At 43.8% G+C, this 21,228-nt stretch overlaps 1 long non-coding RNA gene across 2 annotated transcripts; it reads left to right on the forward strand.

Moving 5' to 3' along the window:
* The first annotated feature begins 1,007 nt into the window (after positions 1 to 1,007).
* Positions 1,008 to 14,201, forward strand: LOC138822898 (uncharacterized). 2 transcript variants are annotated; one of them, XR_011370666.1, is made up of 6 exons: positions 1,008 to 1,090; positions 1,502 to 1,726; positions 5,524 to 6,591; positions 7,018 to 7,133; positions 9,976 to 10,129; positions 11,578 to 14,201. It is a non-coding gene; the product is annotated as an uncharacterized lncRNA (long non-coding RNA). The 2 variants fall into 2 exon arrangements; XR_011370665.1 differs by lacking the exons at positions 1,008 to 1,090; positions 1,502 to 1,726 and having other exon boundaries at positions 5,244 to 6,591.
* The last annotated feature ends 7,027 nt before the right edge of the window (positions 14,202 to 21,228 follow it).

Genomic DNA, 21,228 nt, shown 5'->3' on the forward strand with positions numbered 1-21,228 from the left:
AGAGACTGAGATTTGAGGATAGCAATTGAAAGAATGTCCAGACATGAAAGTCCATTAGATACTTATCTCCAATAAACCACCAAAAAACTACAAGTGGCACTGTGGCTCAAGTGGTAGTGTGCTAACCCATAGCTGAAGAACTGAGGGACAGCGCCCAGGTCCAGAGTTCAAGCTCCATGACCTATATATATATATATATATATATACATACATACATACATATATATATGTATGTATGTATGTATACATATATACATATATTTATATGTATGAATAAATGACCTCTCAAGTAGAATAAACTTCAGGTCCATAAAATCGGAGTCTGCTTCTGAGATACTTATATTTCATATATGGTTTTTATTAGAACAGTTATATTAAAATTTGACACAACTGTACTAAAGATATAAAAGCAAATTACTTTTTTTCTGACCTGTGAGGGACAAATAAAGATTGAAAAAAAAACATGAAAAAAAAGTTACAAAGAAGCACAGGAAACCATACAAACTAGGAACAGAAATGAGAATGACAGATCTGGATAAAACTATCATTTAATCCTGGGTGTCTGGTCTCTTCTCATTTAGAAGCTGAGTTGAGTCATTACAAAGTCTCCAATCTCAGGGTAGGTTGTAATTAGATATAGACCATGTTAAGTGAAAAGGGCAGTGTTTTCACTTCTGCCCAAGGATAGGCTCCACTGAGAGATGTCCCCACCGTGGCCATCCTAGAATGCCTAGTCTCCAAGTAGGACAAGGGCCATTGGCCAATGTCCTCGTGGTCCTCACATGGTTGCCATGGTAGCAGTAGAAGCATCTGTGGATGGGCCCAGAATTCCTTGACAATGATCCTCCTGGCCCAAGTGCATAACTGCCGGTGGGTTTGCCCTGGGCTCTGATTGGCCCATTTTCTCACTGATGTCAATGGCCTGACTTCTGATTGGTCCAGTTCCTCCTGATGTCACAGGCCATTGTGAGGTATGCCCAGCAGGATACATAAGAGGCAATTGCCCTCCAACTCTGTCAGTTACAGCACTGGGAGCTTTTCCTTGGTGACCCGCTGGACTAAGTCAGAGCTACTTGGTTGCTTTCTTTGGGTATGGGGGTTGTGTTTGTCTTGTTTGGGTTTGGGGATTTCATTTACTAGTCTGGGGGTTGTATTTACTTGTTAGTTTACCTTTTCGTAAGATTTATTAGTTGGCAACTTCATTGAGATCATCTTAGGTAATAGTTAAGCTTGATCACTTGTCATCTCAGCTGAAAGATGGTAATGTACAACAAAGTCTCCTTTAGCTCTTCCCCCAAGAAGGAGTTGATCACTGTACAACTTGACAGAGATCATCGACTATGGCTGCTATGGCTATGTCAATCTGGCCCATCACCGCCTCACAGACACCACAGTGGTGGTCAAAGTTCTCTGAAAGAAAGAGCTGGAAAGCCATGAGATAGAAAATGAGGTGGCCTTTGTGAAAACTGTACGTCACCCACACATCATCTGATTATTCCAGGTGATGGAGAATGAAGACTGTGTGTACCTTGTCACTGAGCTGGCCACTCGGGGTCATCTCTTGAGGTGGATCAAAAAATCCTCCTCCAGCTACCTTTTAGAGTTTGAAGCCAGGAGGCTATTCAAACAGATCACGAGTGCTGTTGACTACCTTCATGAGAATGGAATTGCACACCTAGACCTGAAGGCCAACAACATCCTATTGGATGCCAATCTCAATGTCAAGGTCAGTGAATTTGGGCTGAGTGACAGGGTGACCTACACAAATGTTCCTACACAAAATGTTCGATGGGTACCAGGTGGACATTTGGGACTTAGGCGTGCTATTGTATGTGATGACAATGAGAAAGTTCCCATTTGAGGGGAGTAATATGGCTGACATAGGGTTACAAGTCCTAGAGGCCAGTACACTGTTCCCCTTCACCTATCTGCAAAGAGACAAGATCTCCTTTCTAAACTGCTGACTGTGGACTTCAATCTGAGGCCTGCTATTGAGGAGATAATGGAACACCCATGGCTGGCTCTAGGTGTGGGATTTGGCCTGCTTCCTGATGAGCCACTGCCTGGCAAGCTGGATCGCATTGTCAGAGTCATGTGTGACATGGGGTACAATGTAGCTGGCATTGAAAAGGCAATCCAGGACAGAGAATTCAATGAAGCTATGGGCACCTACCTGCTCATCCAAGAAAACTTAAAAGAGAATGCCAGAATTGTGGAATCAAAACTGATGCTTTTGGATAGTCCATCTGGCACAACTCCTGAGGACAATCCCACCACAACTCTCCCTCCACAAAGGAGAGCCAGCTTTTTTGCAGGACATAACGCCTTCAGCTTGTCCTCAGAATTTCAGTTACACAATGATGATGATCAGTTACCTCTCAATAAAACCCGAAGTGCCAGTCTGCTTGTCTTTCCTCTCTACTCCCTGCAGAGCTACAGTTCCAGCTTAATGTTGGGCCAGGATTCTTTTAGCTGCTTGACAGAATGGAGCATTCACACTCAGTGGAAAATGCCCTTCCCTCTGGGCAGCCTTAGGGGGAGGCCACAGCCCCCAGGTGGAATATTAGACAGGGCTGGAGGAGGGTGGCTAACAGGATAGTCACCATATTTCGCAGAATCTGCTGCTGTGTGAAGGCCCCAAAGTAATGTCCACAGATTGAAAGTAAAGCTGTCCCAGAGAAAGTGGTGCAGAACTCTGAAACAGCACAATTGAAAACCACCAAACTCAGACTTTCAGGGTGACTCTAACTGGGTTGTGGAAAATCTGAGAGGTGTGGATTTGAAGAGCTGCAGGAGGAGAAGGAGTCATGCAGAAAGTTCACACTGCAGAAGTCTCTGGCCAGCATGGCCAGGTTGTGTGACAAGTGCTAGGGGATTCTCCAGCTGGGATTCCTTCCCAAGAAAGGACACTGCACTGGCTTTCCAATGCTAAAAGATAAGCTGAAAGGTGATCTCAAGCTGCCTGTACTTTCTGAGCTGGCTAATTCCACATCGATCCCTTACTTGAGTATTGTCACTTCATTGAACAACCTTTCACATTTGTCCCTTGAACACTAAAGATGCTTTTGTCCCAAATGCTGCAGCAGGTCATCATCTCACCTTTTATGTATGTTGCTTGTCTGCCTATTTACTTTCTAGTTCATTTATTTAGGTTTAAAGTGAGACCCTTGATGCTATAGGAGCCCATGGATCTGAGGGGCAAGAGGCATCCTGGACTCTGCTTCTCTTTCAGCAGTCTTCAGGTGAAAGGGTACAACTCCTGAGCACACTAGGTACACTGGCTGGGTTGGAACATAAGAGCAAATCTTCACTGGGAATGGAGAGGGACCTGTCTCCATTCACCCCATACACTGTCAGTGGTTTCTGCCCCAACTTTCCTCCTATTCAATGCAGTTTTCTGTGGGTGTGATTTCTATCTAAACCTCATCATTATCCCAACATAATACCATCATCCAAGAATCCCTTATTTCAGACTTGTTTATTTGCTCACAGTCAAAGAGACCCTATTACCTAGACAGGTTGTTTGATTTGCAACTTCTCCCCCTCCCCAGGAGCCCCCATTTTCTTTAAGGGGAACCAGAATGTTGGGTTAGCTGTGTTTCAAATAAGAGAACAGTCTGAACAACCAGAGTTCCTGTTAGACTGGCAAAATATATGAAGTAGAATGATACCCCTTCCTTCAAGGTAGAGGTGAAGAAACCTGTGAAGGAGCAGGATTCCTGAGAAAGTATGGAGATACAGTGGTGCCTGTGGATGGATGCCTGGGTGGGCTTTGCTAGTGGGTGGACCTTGGCTGGGCTGACTGTTTCTGAGCATGAGCAGAAACTCGGTAAGATTGGATGTGGCCCTCGACCACTGCGTTATATGTGTTGGCTCAGCTACCGGGGGGGGGGGGGGGTTTAACAAGGGAGTGATGGGGAGCAGTTGGGCACACGTGGCCTTTGCTATTTGTGCTCTGAGTCAATAGGCTGAACCTGCAGAGCACACATGACATTTGTGGAAGGAAGTGAGCTGGAGCTCCTGGTAAATCAGATTCAGCTCAGGGCCATTTGGGAAGCAAATCTCCCCTCAAAGAATGAGATGGGATTCTGGTGGGCCAAAAGGAGGGGCCAAAGGACAGCCCAAGGAGGGCCAAAAGAGGGTAAAGGATGGGCACCTTATTGAAAGACAGGACTGACACTGATGCTGTATTACAACTCAGAGGAGGATGGCCAGGAAAGGAACTGAGGAATCCTGAACTCCACATGGACCAGTGTTTAGTGAAGAGGGTGGGTGGGGAGGGAAGTACTGTGAATTTCCTTGATTTCTCAATGCTTTTTCTTTTCTCTCCATGTTTGTTTGTTGTGTGTTTGTGTCTGTGCACCTGTACTGGCTCTGGGACTTGAACTCAGTGCTTTTCTCTCTGTCTCCTTTACTCTCTCTCCTTATCTTCCCCTTCTCAGCTCTCCACCCCATTCCATCTACCTTCCCTACTTTTCTTTCTCCCTCTTACATTCCTCGTATTCTTCCCCTTTCATTCTTCTCTCTCCTCTTCTCTTCCTATTTCCTCCTCCTGAAATCTTCCTGTTCCATTCGGTCTCCCTCTCTTCCTGCTCTTGAATCAGTCTCTGACAATGTTTGTTTCTCTGTCTCTCCTCTCTCTGTCTCTCTCTTTCTCTCTTTCAGTTTGTATGGTCATAGCTGGTTCTCTACCAACTTGAGTCATACCTCCCGGCTTTCATTTCTCTAGTTAATTGAAGATGGAATTTCCTAGAATTGCTGTATCTGTAATCTTACAGGTGAACTTGTGGGATAGCTAGGATTACAGGCAAAAGCCTCCAGCATCAGGCAAACACATTAGACTTTGTTAGTTTGGTGTAGCAGAGGTTGTTTTCTCAGTTATTATGAAAGGGATTTGTGTACTTATGTAAGGGACAGCTGTGTGAGGGACACCTTACAAATGGTTGTGGAAGGAAGGGGGTGGTGGCATAGTGTGCAAATGGACAGGGAGGAAGGGACATGTGCACTGCACAAAGGGTCAGCGCTGAATGTTCTATTTTGGTAGAGATTCTGGGAGTCTCCTGAGAGGCCCCCAGCTGACACCCGCTTCCCCAGAGCACAAGGTTGTGGGCATGATGCTTCCTTTCCCCTGGCAGTTCCAAGGGGAAGTGTCTAGGCCTCATGGAAGAGTAGACCCTAATTTTTCTGCTGAGGAAACTGGCATGCTGGGGGAGCTGATGTTCAAATATTCAACTATTCTTTTTTTGTGGGGGGGGTCCGGTCGTGGGGCCTGAACTCAGGCCTAGGCACTTTCTCTCAGCTCTTCAGCTCAAGGCTAGTGCTCCACCACTTGAGCCACAGCACCACTTCCGGCTTTTTTCTTTTTGCTGAGGAATCGAACCCAGGGCCTCATGCATGCAAGGCAAGCGTTCTACCACTGAGCCACCTTCCCAGCACAAATATTCAACTATTCTAAATGTCACATCTCCATTTTAGGAATCACAAAGTGAATGAATTAAAATAAATTCCCTTCCTTTCACCTAGAGGTGGTGAAGGAACAGGAGACCTGAGAAAGCATGCCTATATAATGGTGCCTGTTGATGGACCCTGTCTGAGCTGACTGCCTTCCCACATGAACAGAAATCCGGTGAGAGTGGATGTGAGCCTTCATCACTGTGATGTTTGTTTTGGTTCAGCCAGGGCACTATATTTGCACAGAGAGTCAGTGCTGAGGGCCCATGCTGCCCTTGGGTGACAATGTGGGATGGGGAGGACTTGGGCACAGCAGGCCTTTGCTATGAGGGGACTGGACTCAGAGGGCTGAGCCTGCACTGCATAATGATGAGATTTGCAGAAGGAAGGCTGTGGCTCCTTGTAGACCAGTGGTGCCGCTCAGGGGTATTTAGGGAACAGAACTCTTCTCAAAGAATGAGATGGGTTTCTGGTGAGAGAAGCAGTGAGGCCAGAGTGGTCATATAGCAGGCATCTTGGTGATAGACAGTGTTGACATTGATGCTGAAGGAGAGCTGAGAGGAGGAAGCTAAGGACTCTTGTACTCTGGATGGAACCATCTTCAGTGAAGAGGAGGGTGGGCAGGGAAGTAATGTTGATTTCCATCTTGTCTCAGTCCTTTTGTTTTATTTACTTTCTTTTTGTTTGTTGTATGCATGTGTTTGTGAGTGTGTGCTGGTACTGGCACTTGAACTCAGTGATTTTCTCTTTCTCTGTCTCCTTTGCTGTCTCTTTTTTCTTTCCATTGCCTGTCTCTCTCCCCTTTTCCAGCTAACTTCCCTCCAGGTCATTCATCTTCTCCTCTTCTTCCCCTTTCCCTCTTCTCTTGTTCTGTTTCCTCTCTCTTCCTCTGCCTCAAATCTTTTTCTCTCCTACCCCTCTATATCTTTCTCTTTGAGTTTGCATGTTCATAGCTGGTGCTCTACCACTTGAGTCACTTGAGTCCAAGCCAACATTTTTCTTCTTAATTGAAAATGGAGTATGCCCAGGATGGCTTTAACTGTGATCTTCTGAGCATCAGCTTCTGGGAGAACTATGATTACAGGCATGATCCACCATCAGCAGCAATGCTTCTGACCTCGTTAACCTGGTGTTGCACAGGTTTGTTTCTCTGATTGAGAAAAGGGATTTAGGTACTTATCTGAGGGCTGTCCATCAAGGTGTAAGAGACAGCTTGAAAATGGTAGGGGAAGGAAAGGGTTGATGGATTTTGGGGCAGAATGGACAGGGAGAAAAAAACGTGCATGGTGCAAGTATGTCAGCACAGAGAGAAGTCAGAGGTTTTGTAGAGAACCTATGCATCCGCAGAGTCCTCCCACTGACACCCCCTTCTCCAGAACACCAGGCTTTGATCAGTTCTTATTTGAGGTCTTTAGGCCTCATGGAAGAATACCAGAGCCCAATTTTTTTCCTTAGCGAATCATCTTGCTAGGAGAACAGAGTTTCAAGTCTGAGAACATTCTGAACATCCAGAGCCCATTCTGAATGACAAAAATGTATGAATTAAATACTTTTCCTCCTTGTCAGCAAGAGGTGGAGAAACCTGTGAATGAGCAAGAGACCTAAGGAAGTATGAAGATATAGTGGTGCCTGTGGATGGACCCTGCCTGAGATGACTGCATCTGGACGTGAGGGAAAATTCGGTAAGATTGGATATGTCCTTCCAGCACTGGGTTATTTGTATTGGTTTAGCCAGGGCCATGAGATTTCCACAGAGAAGGTTTGGTGCAAGCTCCTGCTGTCTGCCCTTGGGTGACAAGTGTGTGATAGAGAGGATTTGGGCACACCTGGCTTTTGCTATGTGTGCACTGATGTGAGGAGGCTGAGCCTGTAGAGAAAACTGATGAGATTTTCAGCAGGAGGTGGACGGGAGCTCCTGTTGGATCAGTGGTCCAGCTCAGGGCTATTCGAGTGCATATCTCCCCTGAAATAGCAAAATGGGATTCTGGTGAGAGACCAAATAAGGGCTCCATGAGGGAAAAGATGCGTACAGGGTAAATGACTGGGTGGACACTAAATGTAAAGGAGAAGTGACAGGAGGCAGGTTAAGAAGGGAGCTGAGGAATCCTGAATTCCACATGGGCCGTTCTTCAGTGAAGAAGGTGGGTGGGAAGGAATTACTGTTGATTTGTAAGATGGCTTTAATTTTTTCCTTTTGTATGTTTGTTGTGTGTATGTGTTTGTGAGTGTGTGCTGCTACATCTCAGTGCTTTTATTCTTATGCTGTTTCCTTTCCCTTCTCTGTCCTCTCTCCACTTTTCTCACCTTCCCCCTGCCTTGCCCCGCCATCTCCCTTCCCTTGTTTTCATTCCTCCCATACCTACTCCTATTCTACTTCTCCTGTCCCTCTACTTGTTCTCCTACCCTCTACCATTTCCTCTCCCTCTCTTCCTGCTCTTAAATCTGTCTCACTCTCTTTCCCTCCCCCTCCCTCACTCCTTCTCTCTCTACACATCTCTCCCTCTTTCCCTTTCTCCTTCTCTGTCTTTCTCTTTCTTCTCTCAGTTTTCATGGATATGTCTGGTTCTCTTCTGTTTGAGTCACGCTTCCAGGCTTGCATTTCTCTAGTTACTTGAAGATGGTATCTTCCCAGCCTTGCTGTAAATGCAGTCTTCAAGTTGTCAACTTGGGAGATAGGTAGGATTACAGACAAGAGCCTACAGCATCAGGGAATGCAATTGACTTTGTTAATCTGGTGTGGCAAAGGTTGGTTTCTCTATTTTGAAAGGGTATTTGTGTATTTATGTGAGGGACAACTGTGTATGGTTCACCTTACAAATGGTTGTGGAAGGAAGGCAGTGATGGGTTGGTGTAAATGGACAGGGAAGGATGACTTTTTTGGAATCACAAAGTGATTAAAACATACTCCCCTCTTTTCAGCTAGAGGTGATCAAGGAACAGGAGACCTGAGGAATTATAGAGATAAACTGGGGCCTATGGAAGGACATAGCCTGGATGGACTTTGGTTGTGGATGGACCACACCCATGGATGGACCCTGCATGGGATGACTGCCTTCCCACAAGAAAAAAAATTGTTAAGATTGAATATGAGCCTTCACACTACAATATTTGTATTGGTTCACCTAGGGCATTTAGAATTGCACACAGAGGCAGTGCTGAGGACTGATGTTGCCTTTGGGTAACAAGTGTTTGATGGGGAGGAGTTGGGAAAATCTGGCCTTTTCTATGTGTACAATAGGTCAGGAGGCTGAACCTGCAGAGGAGACTAATGAGTTTAGCAGCAAGAGGAGGGCTGGGGCTCCTGGTGGATCAGTGGTACTGCTCAGGGCTCTTTGGGGAGAGCAGATCTCCCATGAAAGAACAAAATGGGATTCTGGTGAAAAATTCAATGAGTGCCACAAGAGGGAAAAGATGGGTACATGAGAAATGACAGGGTGGACACTAAATGTAAAGGAGAAATGACAGGAGCTGAGGAATCCTGAATTCCACATGGACCATTCTTCAGTGAAGAAGTGGGGTGGGAGAGAATTACCATTGATTTCCATGATTTCTCAATCCATTTTCTTTTATTTTTTCAGTTTTGTTTGTTGTGTATATGTGTTTGTGAGTGTGTGCTGGTACATCCATGCTTTTTTCTTATGCTCTGTTTCCTTTCCTTCTCTGTACTCTCTCCACTTTTCTCACCTTCCCCCTTCTGCCCTCTCTCTTAACCTTGTTTTTATGCCCCCCATAACTACTCCTACTCTATTTCCCCTGTCCCTCTTCTTATTCTTCTCATGCCCTCATTCTCATTCCCTCTTCTCATGCCCTCTTCTCATTCCCTCACCTTCTCTTCCTGCTCTCTGGTGTTCCTTATCTCTCCCCTTCTCCCTCTCTGTCTTTCTCCCTTTTTTTCTTTTTCTTTCAGTTTTCATGGTCATGTCTGATTCACTGCTTGAGTCACACTTCCAGGTTTGCATTTCTCTACTTAATTTTCCCAGACTTGCTGTAAATGCAGTCTTCTAGGTGGCAATTTGTGGGATAGGTAAGATCACAGGCAAGAGCCTACAGCATCAGAGAATGCATTGGGCTTTGTTAGTCTGGTACGGCAAAGGTTTCGTTCTCTCATATGAAAGGGATTTGTGTACTTTTCTGAGGAACCACTGTGTGAGGGTTACCTTACAAATCGTTTTGGGAGGAAGAGGATGGTGGGTTGGTGTAAATGGACAAGGAAGGTTAACTTGTGCACTGTACAAGTGCATTGAAAGGTGTTAGAGTCTTAGTAGAGATTCTATGAGTCCCCAGAGAGGCCCACAGATGACTCCCCATTTCCCAAAACAGCAGGCTTTGGGCATGGTTCTTCCTTTCCCCTGGCAGTTCCCAGTTAAAGACTAAGCCACATAGAGGAATTCAGAGCCCAGTTCTTCCCCTTACAGAACCAAAGATCTAACTTAGCCAAGTTTTAATATTTGAACATTCTGAAATCAAGAGTTCAATTTTGGAATGACCGAGTGTTTGAATTAAAATACATTCCCTTCCTTTCAGGTAGAGGTGGTCAAGGAACAGTTCAACTGAGGAAGCATGGTGATCTACTGTGCATGTGGATGGATGGGGCTGGATGGACTGGGGTTGTGGATAGATCACACCTGTGGATGGACCCTGCGTAGGATGGCTGGCTTCCCACAAGAACAGAAATTCAGTAAGATTGAATATGAGCCTTCACTACTAGGATATTTGTATTAGGTCAGCCAGGGCATTAGATTTGCACACAGAGGCAGTGCTGAGGAGTGATGCTGCCTTTGGGTGACAAGTGTGTGATGGGGAGGGGTTGGACACACTTGGTGTTTTATATGTGTACACTGGGTCAGGAGGCTGAGACTGCAGAGCAGACTGATGAGATTAACATCAAGAAGGAGGGTTGGGGTTCCTGGTGGATCAGTGGAAATGCTCAGGGGTATTTGTGGAACAGAACTCTTCGAAAAGAATGAGATGGGTTTCTGGTGAGAGAAAAAATAAGGGCCAAAATAGGCCAAATAATGGGTACCTGGTGCAAGACAGGGTTGATACTGATGCTGCAGGAGAGCTGAGAGCAGGAATGTAAGGAATCCAGAACTCCTCACCAATCAGTTTTCAGTGAAGGGTGGGTGGGGAGGGAAGTACTGTTATGTCCATTATTTTTCCATACTTTTTATTGTCTTTCTTTTAGTTTATCATGTGTATGCATTTGGGAGTGTGCTGGAAGTAAGGCTTGAAGTTTGTTCTTTTCTCTTTCTGTCTCCTTTCCCTCTGTGTCCTTTCCTTGCAGCCTCCTTCTACTGTCTGTCATCTCTCTTATGCCCACATTCCTTGACTTCCCCTACTCTCCTCCTTCTAATCATTTTTTCTCCATTTTCCATTCCTTCTAACGAGCTCCTTTCTCCTGAATCTGTTTCTCTGTCTTTATGTATGTGTGTATGTATGTATTTTTCTGTTATTCTCTCTGTTCATTTGAGTTCTCTTTCTCCATCCCTCTCTCTCCCTCCCTCAGTTTCTCTCTCTTGGCCATGGGAATGTTTCTCTCTAGTATTCTCCCAGTGGAGTCACACCTCTAGGTCTGATATTTCTACTGCGTTGGACATGGAGTCTGCCCAAGCTGGCTTTATCTGAAATCTTCTCAGTGTCAGCATGTGAAATAATTAGGGTTACACACATGAGCCTTCAGCCTTCAGTTGGTTTCTTTGTTTTTACAAAGGAATTTGTGTACTTGTGTGAGGGACAACTTACAAATGTTTGGGGAAGGAAAGGGTGTTGGTTTGGGCTGCAAGTGGAGAATGGACAGGTAGAGAATTACATTTTCACAGTGCTAGGGGGTCAGCCCTGAGAGGTGTCTGATCTTAGTAGAGATCCTGTGAGTCCCCAGAGAGGCCCTCAGCTGACACCCCCTTCCCAGAGCACCAGGCTTTGGGCATGGTGCTTCCTTTCCCCTGGCAGTTCCCAGGGGAAGCCTATAGGTCTCATGGAAGACTAGTAGGGCATGATTTTTGTCCTCATGGAACCACAGTGGGGAGAAAACTGAGTTTCAAATATTAGAACACTCTAAACTTGCAAAGGTGATGTCTGACATTACAAAGTATACAAAATAAAACATTTTTTCTTCCATTCAACTAGAGGAGAGAAGCCTTGGAAGGAAGCAAGACACCTGAGAAACCATGGAGTTACAATGGTACCTGTGGATGGACCCTTCCTAGGACATAGAGAAATTTGGTAAGACTGAATATGACCCTTTGCCCCAGGATTATTTTGCTGATTCATCCACAGGCATCAGACTTTCCACACAGAGGTACTGCTGAGGGCTGATGCTACCCTTGGGAGACAAGGGTGTGATGGGGAGGAGTTGGGCACACCTGGTCTTTGCTATGTGTGCACTGGGGTCAGGAGGCTGAGCTAGCAAAGCCAACTGAGGAGGAATTCACGAGGAGATGGGCTACAGCTCTCGTCAAATCAATGGCCCAGCTCAGGGGTATTTGAGGAGAAGAGCTCAGATCAAAGAATGAGATGGGTTTCTGGTGAGGGAAGCAATGTAGGCCACATTGGGCAAAGGATGGGCAGCTTGCTGATAGACAGAGATGGCAGTGATACAGAAGGAGAGATTTGCGGAGGAAGCTAAGGAATCCCGAAGTCCTTAAGGAGCAGTGTTCAGTGAAGAGGCTGGGTGGGGATGGAAATATTGTTGATTTTCATAATGTCTCAGTGTTCTTTCTTTTCCTTTTTCCTTTTTGTGTGTTTTTCTGAGTATGTGCTGGTACTGGGCTGGCTATCAGTGCTTTTTTTCTCGTCTTTCTGTTCCTTCTCCTTCTCTTTCATCTCTTCCCTTTTCCCATTGTTTCTTGCTTTACCATCTCTCTTCCATCCTCTTCTTCCACCACATACCATCTCCTACTGCACTTCCCCTTCCCTTCTTCCCCTCACCTCCTGCTTCCATTTCCTCTCCCTCTCCATCTGGTCTTGAGTCAGTCTCTAACCCTGTCATTTTCTCTGTCTCTCCTCTTTGTCACTCTATTATTCTCCTTTTTGTGCTTTATTTATTTGATTATTTATTTGATTAGTATTTATTTTTGGTCATGGGGCTTGATGTCTGGGTCTGAGCACTGTCCCTGAGCTCTTCAGCTCAAGGTAAATGGGTCTACAACTTGAGCCATAGCACCGCTCTGGATTTCTGGTGGTTAATTAGAGATAAGTATCTCATGGACTTTCCTGCCAGGGCTGGCTTTAAACCTTGATCCTCAGATCTCAGCCTCCTGAGTAGGTAGGATTATAGGTGTGAGTCACCTGCACCTGGTGAGTCACCATGAACATGATGTACAGAGGGGTTATATAAAAGAGTGCATTTCTCTCTGGGTGCTGGTGCATCCTAGTTACTCAGCCTTAGGATCATAATTCCAAGCCAGCCCAGGCACAAAAGTCCTTATAAGACTCTTATCTCCAATATCCACTCAAAAATTTAAAGGAATCATGGCTCAAGTAGTAGAACAGTAGCCTTGAGCCATAGAGGATCAGGGACAGTGGCCAAGCCCTGAGTTCAAGCCCCACAACTGACAAAAAAAAGAGTGTATTTGTTTTTAAAGATTGTTATCCCTTCCCTCGCTCTGTCATTGCCACTCAAAAGTTGTATTGTTCATTTTCACCATAGGGTCTAGTAAGTAGTGCTGATCTAATCCATTATTCTGATTTATACCCCTTCCTCTTCACCCTATCACTTTCCCTCTCCCTGTTCCACGCTCCCATGCTTCTTTTTACTTTCATGATCTTTTTAAACTGTCCTTTGTTTTCTTTTTTTCTAATTTATATAGTGAGAGAGTATTTGCTTTTGTGAGACTAGATTATTTCATTTAACAAGATAACCTTTCATTCGATCTATTTTCTAGCAAAGGAAGAGAATTCTACTCTGTTTATGGCTAAGTAATACTCTGTTGCCTATATAATATTTGATATAATGTCTATAAGTATGTTATACTAATGTATTTAGTATATTTCTTTAAGGGGGGATCTGGTCGTGGGGCCTGACTCTGGGCCTGGGCGCTGTCCCTCAGCTTTTCAGCTCAAAGCTAGCACTCTACCACTTGAGCCACAGCTCTACTTCCGGCTTTTTTCTTTTTGCTTATCGGGTACTGAGGAATCGAATCTAGGGCCTCATGCATGCAAGGCAAGCGCTCTACCACTGAGCCACTATCCCAGCCCCTGTATTTAATATCTTTATGTTTATTTATCCTTGTGATGATGGTCATTGAGGCTATATTCATGATTTGATTGTTGTGTACAATGCTAATATAGTTGTGAGTACAAAAATAGCTCTGTGGTAAGTTCTTATTAGTATGTAGCCATCGTATGGCTGTATTGTATGGAAAATTTCATTTCATGAGGCATTTCCCTGCTGATTTCCATTGTCATGAACAAATACATTCCTACCAGTATCCTGGCTACATTTATTATCTCTTTTCTGGAGATAGAATGTCTATACTCATATATTCCTTCATGCAATATTTTTCTGTTGTTGTACAAAATTATGTGGTTTATTATGACACTTCTACACACACACACACACACACACACACACACACACACACACACACACACACACACACAGAACATTTTGATCCTATTGTCCCCTCATCACCTTCCCTTGTCTCCACTTCATACTTATCTGATTCTTCCTCCACAAAATGGTCTCTCAATTAGGTTCCTATCTTTTCATTGAACTTATCAATCTAGATTCTACATAGGAGAAAAATATGTGATATTTTCTGTCTGCCTTACTTTAACATGATGATAGCCAGTTTAATTCATTTTCCTGCATATGTCATATAATTTCATACATATTTATGGCTGAAGTAATACTCCATTGTATTAGCATGCACCTTTTTTTATCCATTCATCTGTTGATGGGCACTTAGGCTGACGTACAACAACTCTTCACAAAGGGACAAAGGCCAAGCACACCTTTTGGTGGGGAGATGCAAAATCCACTCTTGAAGATAAGTGGGCTTTTGGGTTTTTTCCTTGTTGTTAGTATTGGGGCTTGAAGTCAGAGCACCTTGTGTGTTTTGTTGTTGTTGTTATTGTTAGTACTAGGGCTTGAACTCAGAGCTTGGTGCTCTTTCTTACCCTATACCCACTCAATACTGGTGCTCTATCACTGCAGCCACACCTCTATTTCTAGCTTTCTACTGATTGATAAGAATTAATACATCCCTTTGATTTGTCGACGTAGGCAGGCTTTGAACCTCAATCTTCAGATCTCAGTCTCCTGAGTACCTAGATTATAGGTGTGAGCAACCAGTATCAGGCTCACGAGAATGTGTGTTTATGGGTTTATTTATTTTTATGTAGTTGTGTAAAGGAGTTTCAATTCCACAAGGTAGATTATGAATGTAATGCATCATGATCAAAGTCACCTTTCCATCCTTCTATGCTGTCTTTCCCCATGATGTGAGTTTTGTGATCAGATAATATCCTTTTACTTTTCAGCAAAAGGCTTTTAGGGAGGATGGCTTATGCCCTGTCTTTTGACAATGCTTATTCCTTGATTCCTTGTCTTTTGTACTGTCCTTTTATAAACAGAAGAATTAGGTTGTCTCTCGCTATCCTCTGAAATTTGTCACAAGTATTGAAATTCTCTGGTTTACAGAGAATTCACCCACTTTGTCCCTTTACCCACTTTGTCTCTCAGTCTTGTAAGTTCATGGTACCCCAAATAGTTCATCCAGCTTCCCTGAACTTCAGACCTATAGAACTAAAGTTCTTTTTTAGGCCTGTGATCGAAATAATTTCTCACATTTTCTTAAAAGAAATGTTCTCATTTCCTGCCTTATGAAATGATAATCCCTCTGTACAACACTTTAAAATTCAATGTGTGACACACACACACACACACACACACACACACACACACACACACACACACACACACACACACATTCCTGAGAGAAAATAATATTTCTGGTGCCACCATAGGCCTGTAAGTATACCTGTTGGTAAAAGAGAAAATACTAGGTTACTAGGACTACCCTTGGTACAAGAATCCACTTCTGCACTAATTCTCCTCACTTGGAAACTCCTCACTTGGCCACTGCATAGGTTAAAGGATCTGGCCTTCACTATGATATGTATGGGATTATCTCTGGTTTCTGTTTTAACCTCACAAGAATTTGGCAGTAGTCACAACTTGCAGAGTGCTGAATTTGAGGAACAGAAATGTGAAACCAAACTTTAAGCTTCTCTTTCCATCAGCAGAGCCATTTCCAGGAATCAAAATGTCTGGAAGGCACATTGGCAAAGTTTGCCTGTGCATTTGTGATTGGTGAGAAGACGAGATGGCAACCCAGGTAGGGGTGCATCTTCTCAGTGACTAAAGAAGTCGCTTCAACTAGAGCATGGCTTTAGGCAGACCCCGTACTTTATACCCACGATTCATGTCTTGCCCACCTCTCAGCAGCTCCCTTCTTCTGTTCATCCTGAGCTGTCCCACACATTGCCCCATACAGAGACTTAGTGTCTCCCCCTCCCACCCCTTCTAACCACAATCCTCAGATTTCAGGCCCCTGTGTAGTGTCTGGCCTCATATAAGATATATCTCCTATTAAACACCAAGAAATGAAAAAAAGCCAAAAGCTGATTTGTGGAGCCTAGCCTTGAGCAAAATATCTCAGGGATATTAACTGGGCCCTGAATTCAAGCCCTATGACCAGCACCAAACAACAAAAAAAGCTCAAGTGGTTGAGCTGTGGCTCAACGTGTGAAGCCCGCTTGCCTGTTTAAAAACAAGAACCCTCAAGGAGAGACACTAGGACTTTAAGAATGAGATATGAATCCTGCACTGAAAAAATGAAACAAACAAAAGACCCAGAATAAATGAAAATGCAGGCAAGAAAAAGAGCCAATTAAAGGTTTTGAAACTAGCACCAGCATGAAAGTCCATGAGACTTGTTTGAATGTGTGCCAGTCATGCACTTGAACTGGAGTGTTTTGCTTCTGGCTAGGAGTCTACTACTCCTAGTAGTTAATTGGAGATGAGTCTTATGGACTTGCCTGCCCGAGCTGGCCTCGAACAGCAATCCTCAGGCTTCAAGCTTCTGTGTAGTGCCTTTGGCTTCCCATAGGACTCTTATCTCTTCTTAAGGACCAGAAAATAGACAAACAGAAAAAGTCATGGGGGGAAATGTCAAATTGTAGGAGCTGCAAACCTTGAGGAAGAAAAACAACTAAACTGTTAAGAAGTGAAGGAGAAAGGATGGAAATAGACCAGACTCAATCTTCCACGGGCAATGACTATTAATTGAGATAGAGCAGCGAGGAACAGCCTTCCCACAGGCTTGGAGACTGTGTGTCAGAGCTGGGACAGGAGCTAGGTTTTATGAAGTCTGAGCAAGGAGGCAGCTAATGAAATAGCCACTAGGTCAAAGGCGGGGTGGGTAGGCCCACAGTGGTGGAATGCTCACAGCTGGGCTTAGAGTGATTGTCCTGCTGGAGTCAGGCAGTCGGCACTTATCTTTGGTGGGTTGCTGGTATCTGTATGCACCTGGGAAAATAGGGGGGGAATCAATCCTTCATATTCCATCTTTGGATACATAAAAAGAATTGTGCTGAGAAGGGAGCAACATGTTATAGCAAGAACAAAGCAGAGTCTTATCACAAACAAAAATAGTGGGCAGGAAGTGAGTTCAAGCCCTGGGGCCAGCACCATAAAAATAAAAAAGGCAGAATTTCACCTGTGGCTAAAGCTGTAAATCCAGTAACCTTGAGGGGTAAAAAATTAGTACAAATTGCAGGCCATGATTCCAAACCCTAGCACTAGCTCCTAAAATTTTAACATTTTTAAAAAGTCAAAATTTCTGCTTTGGCTTAAATTGTAGATTCTGCTATTCTTGAATTTAAAAAAAAAACTTAAAAATGAATAGGATGGTCAGGCCCTCACTTCAAGCCCTGCAAGTGACAAAGTGGCAGAGCAGAAGTCACTCCATCTGAGCATGAGTAATGAGCTCCCTCTTTAAGACAAGGAATGTCTTACATAAGGTCTTAAACCCCTTTACAATCTCAGCATGTCGGATTGTGGCAGGCAAGACCTGGTCTTGAGTGCAAACTTATGGTGATTCAGAAGTAGAAAGAAGTCCACTGGCCACACAGGCTGGTTGTTTTACTTTTTCAGTGCAGGTTTTATGTCTTATTCTTAAAGGCCTGGTGTCTCTCCTTGAGGGTTGTTGTTTTTCAACAGACAAGCAGGCTTCACACGTTGAGCCACAGCTCAACCACTTGAGCTTTTTTTTTGTTGTTTGGTGCTGGCCATATGTCATGCTGTTGAAAACTATGGAGAAAGGGGGATATTGACATAGTGATGGGACCATAGATGGCCTCAAATACACTCAGCTGGGGGGAAGGGAGTAGAGAGACCCAGATGTACTTACCCTACTTCCTGTGAGCTCTGTCTCACTCTCTGATCTCAAAGGTGCCATTTCTATACTCTACATGCTTATGAGCCTCAGGTCCATACCCTGTGTGAACCTCTGGCCCCTTATTGGTAACATACACACATTCATAACACACACACATATACACACAAACCTCTTCCTAAGAACAAGCCTGTCAAATTAACAACCCTAGCAATCTACTGGTAGGAAACCTAATTGAGCAACGGTGAAAGGTCAGTTTCAACATGCAAGCTTGAGTTTTTTGAATATATCTCCTTTCTTTGTGTGAGCAACTTTGTAGCCAGTTGAAACAGAAAGCAGGCATTTTCATGTGGATAAAGGTGTTAGCAGGAGAGGGAGGAAATACTGTTTGTTTTCCTAAACTGTTGTGGAATGTGTGAGAATTGAAGTCTTCACTTATTAAAGTGTGAAGAATTTCTCTCATACAACCTGTTTATTATTATTATCATTATTTTTATATTCCCTGCTTGTCCTGGGGATTAAACTCAGGGCCTGAACACTGTCCCTGAGCTTCTTCTTTATCATCAAGGCTAACGAATCTATCACTTGAGCCACAGCTGTTAAATGGCTTTTTTGCTGGTTAATTTACAAATTTTTCTTCCATCCAGGGCTGGCTTCAAGCTGCAATCCTCAGATCTCAGGATACTGAGTAGCCAGGATTACAGGCTTGTTATAATTCTAAAAAAAAAAAAAAAAAAAAAAAAGGATTACAGGCTTGAGCAACTAGCCCCCAGCTTCAGAGCCTGATTTTTATAGAATCTTGGAGCCTGGAGATCACTGAAGAGTATTTGAAGGCAAGGTGGCAATGTATTCCCTGGTGGGAGGAATAATGAGGATCAGTGTTGGTCCCTTAAAATATTTCATAATCCCTGGAACTCTACAGGGATTCAGTAACATGGAAAAAAGAGATTTGGTGGACGTGAATATATTAAAAGGAAACTTTATCACATTATCTACGGTGGGCCTCATGATATGCTACTCAGGGTCTTTTTTATTTAAGAGAGGAATGTCTCAGGTAATGAGATGTGACAGCAGAAACAGAGTTTGGAGAGGTGCTGCTAGGAGCCAAGGAATATGGGCAGACTATGTAGACATTGGAAGAGGCTCTGCTTTATATCCTCCCAAAAGGAGACTGCTCTTCGCACACCTTGATTTCCTCTGAGAGCCCATAAGAACCCTGTGGGATCCATTTTGAATTTGTCATTTCCAGAACTTGGAAATGTTGTTGTCTGGTTGTTTTATGCCACTAAATTGGTAGTCATTTGTGACAATAGCAACAAGACACTGACACATCCATCCTTGGATCTTGCATTCCTACAATTTACTCCAGAAAACCACTAGAACCATTCCTTAGTGGCATTTGTGGAGAAGAGATGCTCTTTAATGTAAGAACATTTTAGAGACCTACTATACATTGTACTTGAAGTAAGAATTACACCTGTTACTCCTCATAACAACTCTGTACTCCAGTAACACTACTACCTACACCATCAGTTCTCTATTCCTGTGTAACAAATGCTTGCAAACACTAAGCATTTATTCTCACTCAGTTTCTGAGAGTCAGGAATCCAAGAGAAGCTTAGCATGGGGGTTCTGAGTGAGGGGCTTAGGAGACAAGTGTGAAAGTTTCCACTGGGGCTAGGGTCATCTGCAGGCATGACTGCTTCCTGCTCATGTACTCCAGTCATCAACTGGAAGTTGCAGCTCCCTGTCCTAGGGCCTTCTCCATATACTGCTCACACATGCAATTGTTTCACCCAGAGCAAAGGGTGAAAGAGAGACAAAGAGATCTCACTGTGAGAGTAGGAGCCACTTATATGGCAATCTCAGAACTGATAGCTCTCATTTTTACCGTATTCTGCTCACTAGAACCACGAACTAGATCTGGCCACATCTGAAAAATGAAAGTGCAGATGATTATTACAGTTGGTGCAGTTTTGACCTGGGACATACTTTGGAGTGTGTTCCTAAAGGGGACCTGTTCAGCTAATGGCTCATGGGTCTTGAAATGAAGGGACAATCTACACCTCATCTATGCTCTGTCATAACCAGTGTCTGAATGAGTCTGTGCTCAAGATACATGGTTTCAGAGAGGGTTGGGTGTGCCTGGCATAGTCTGGAACCGCCCGAAGGCTAAGGGTCACTGAGTGGGACAGGAAAAAGAAGAGCACAAGAGAAAGGTAAGGGCCCATTATTCTACCACATTGAGAATTTGGCAGTCAATAAAGAATGCTGAGGCAGGAAGATCATAAATTCCAGTACAGCTTAGGCTACATCACCCAATTCTATCTCAAAAAGGAAGGGAGGGCAAGACAAAGGGAGGAAAAATGCAATGAAGGGAAAGAAAAGGAGGAACTAGAAAAGAAAAAGAAGGGGTAAACCCAGGAAAGAAGGGAAGGAATTAAAAGAATCAATAATAGGGGAAAAGTATATGTTAGGATGTGTAAATAATCCTCAAGAATGAACCAACTATGATAAATGACAGCAACTAATTATGGAGAGTTTTAAAAGAGAAAGAAGTAGTAGGTGACAATAATTGAGAAAATGAAGTAGGGTTATGGAGGAACAGCTCCCTGAGATTCTTCTGTGAGTAAAATTACTGTTCTTGGGGGAGAAGGAGAGATTTTTTTTAACTAAGTCTTGCTATGTAGCCCAGGTTAGACTGGAACTCACTATACAGGCCAAGTTGGCCTCACTCCCTAAACCTCCTGCCTCTGCCTTCTGCATCTGTGTGAATATAGTTTTATTTGAGTGTCTCATTTTAATGCTGTTGCTGTTGCCAGTCCTGGGATCAGGACACAGGATGTGGGTGCTATCTCTGAGCTTTTTTCTTTTTTTTTTTTTTTTCTTGTTTAAGGCTAGCCCTGTCCCACTTTGAAACTTGGGGCTACTTGTGGTTTTCTGGTGATTAATTGTCAAGAAGAGTCTCATGAACTTGCCTGTCAAGGCTGCCTTGAAACCCAGATCCTCAGATCTCAGTCTCTACAGTAGGTAAAATTATAGGTGTAAACCACCAGTGCCCAACCCATTATTTTTCTTACAAAGACCTGTCAAGTAGAATGAGCTGTAAGCCCATAAACTATGGGTTGTCCTCTGGGAAAGACTTAGTATTTTATGCTTGGCCAACAGAGCTATATAAAAACTGTCATCTATATATACCCACTTGCATGCTGTATTATATGATTTATCATTTATTTGATTTATCATTTATCAATGTCTACCATGGAGCAAAATCTTCAGCTAGACATTTTTGTGGTGGTGTTATTGGTCATAAGGCTTGAACTCATCCTGGGCGCTCTCCCTGCGCTCTTTGACTCAAGGCTAGCATTCTACCACT

The sequence above is a fragment of the Dipodomys merriami genome, unplaced genomic scaffold (assembly GCF_024711535.1).
Source record: "Dipodomys merriami isolate MVZ:Mamm:240054 unplaced genomic scaffold, mDipMer1.0.p SCAF_1166, whole genome shotgun sequence".
Taxonomy (NCBI): Eukaryota; Metazoa; Chordata; class Mammalia; order Rodentia; family Heteromyidae; genus Dipodomys; species Dipodomys merriami.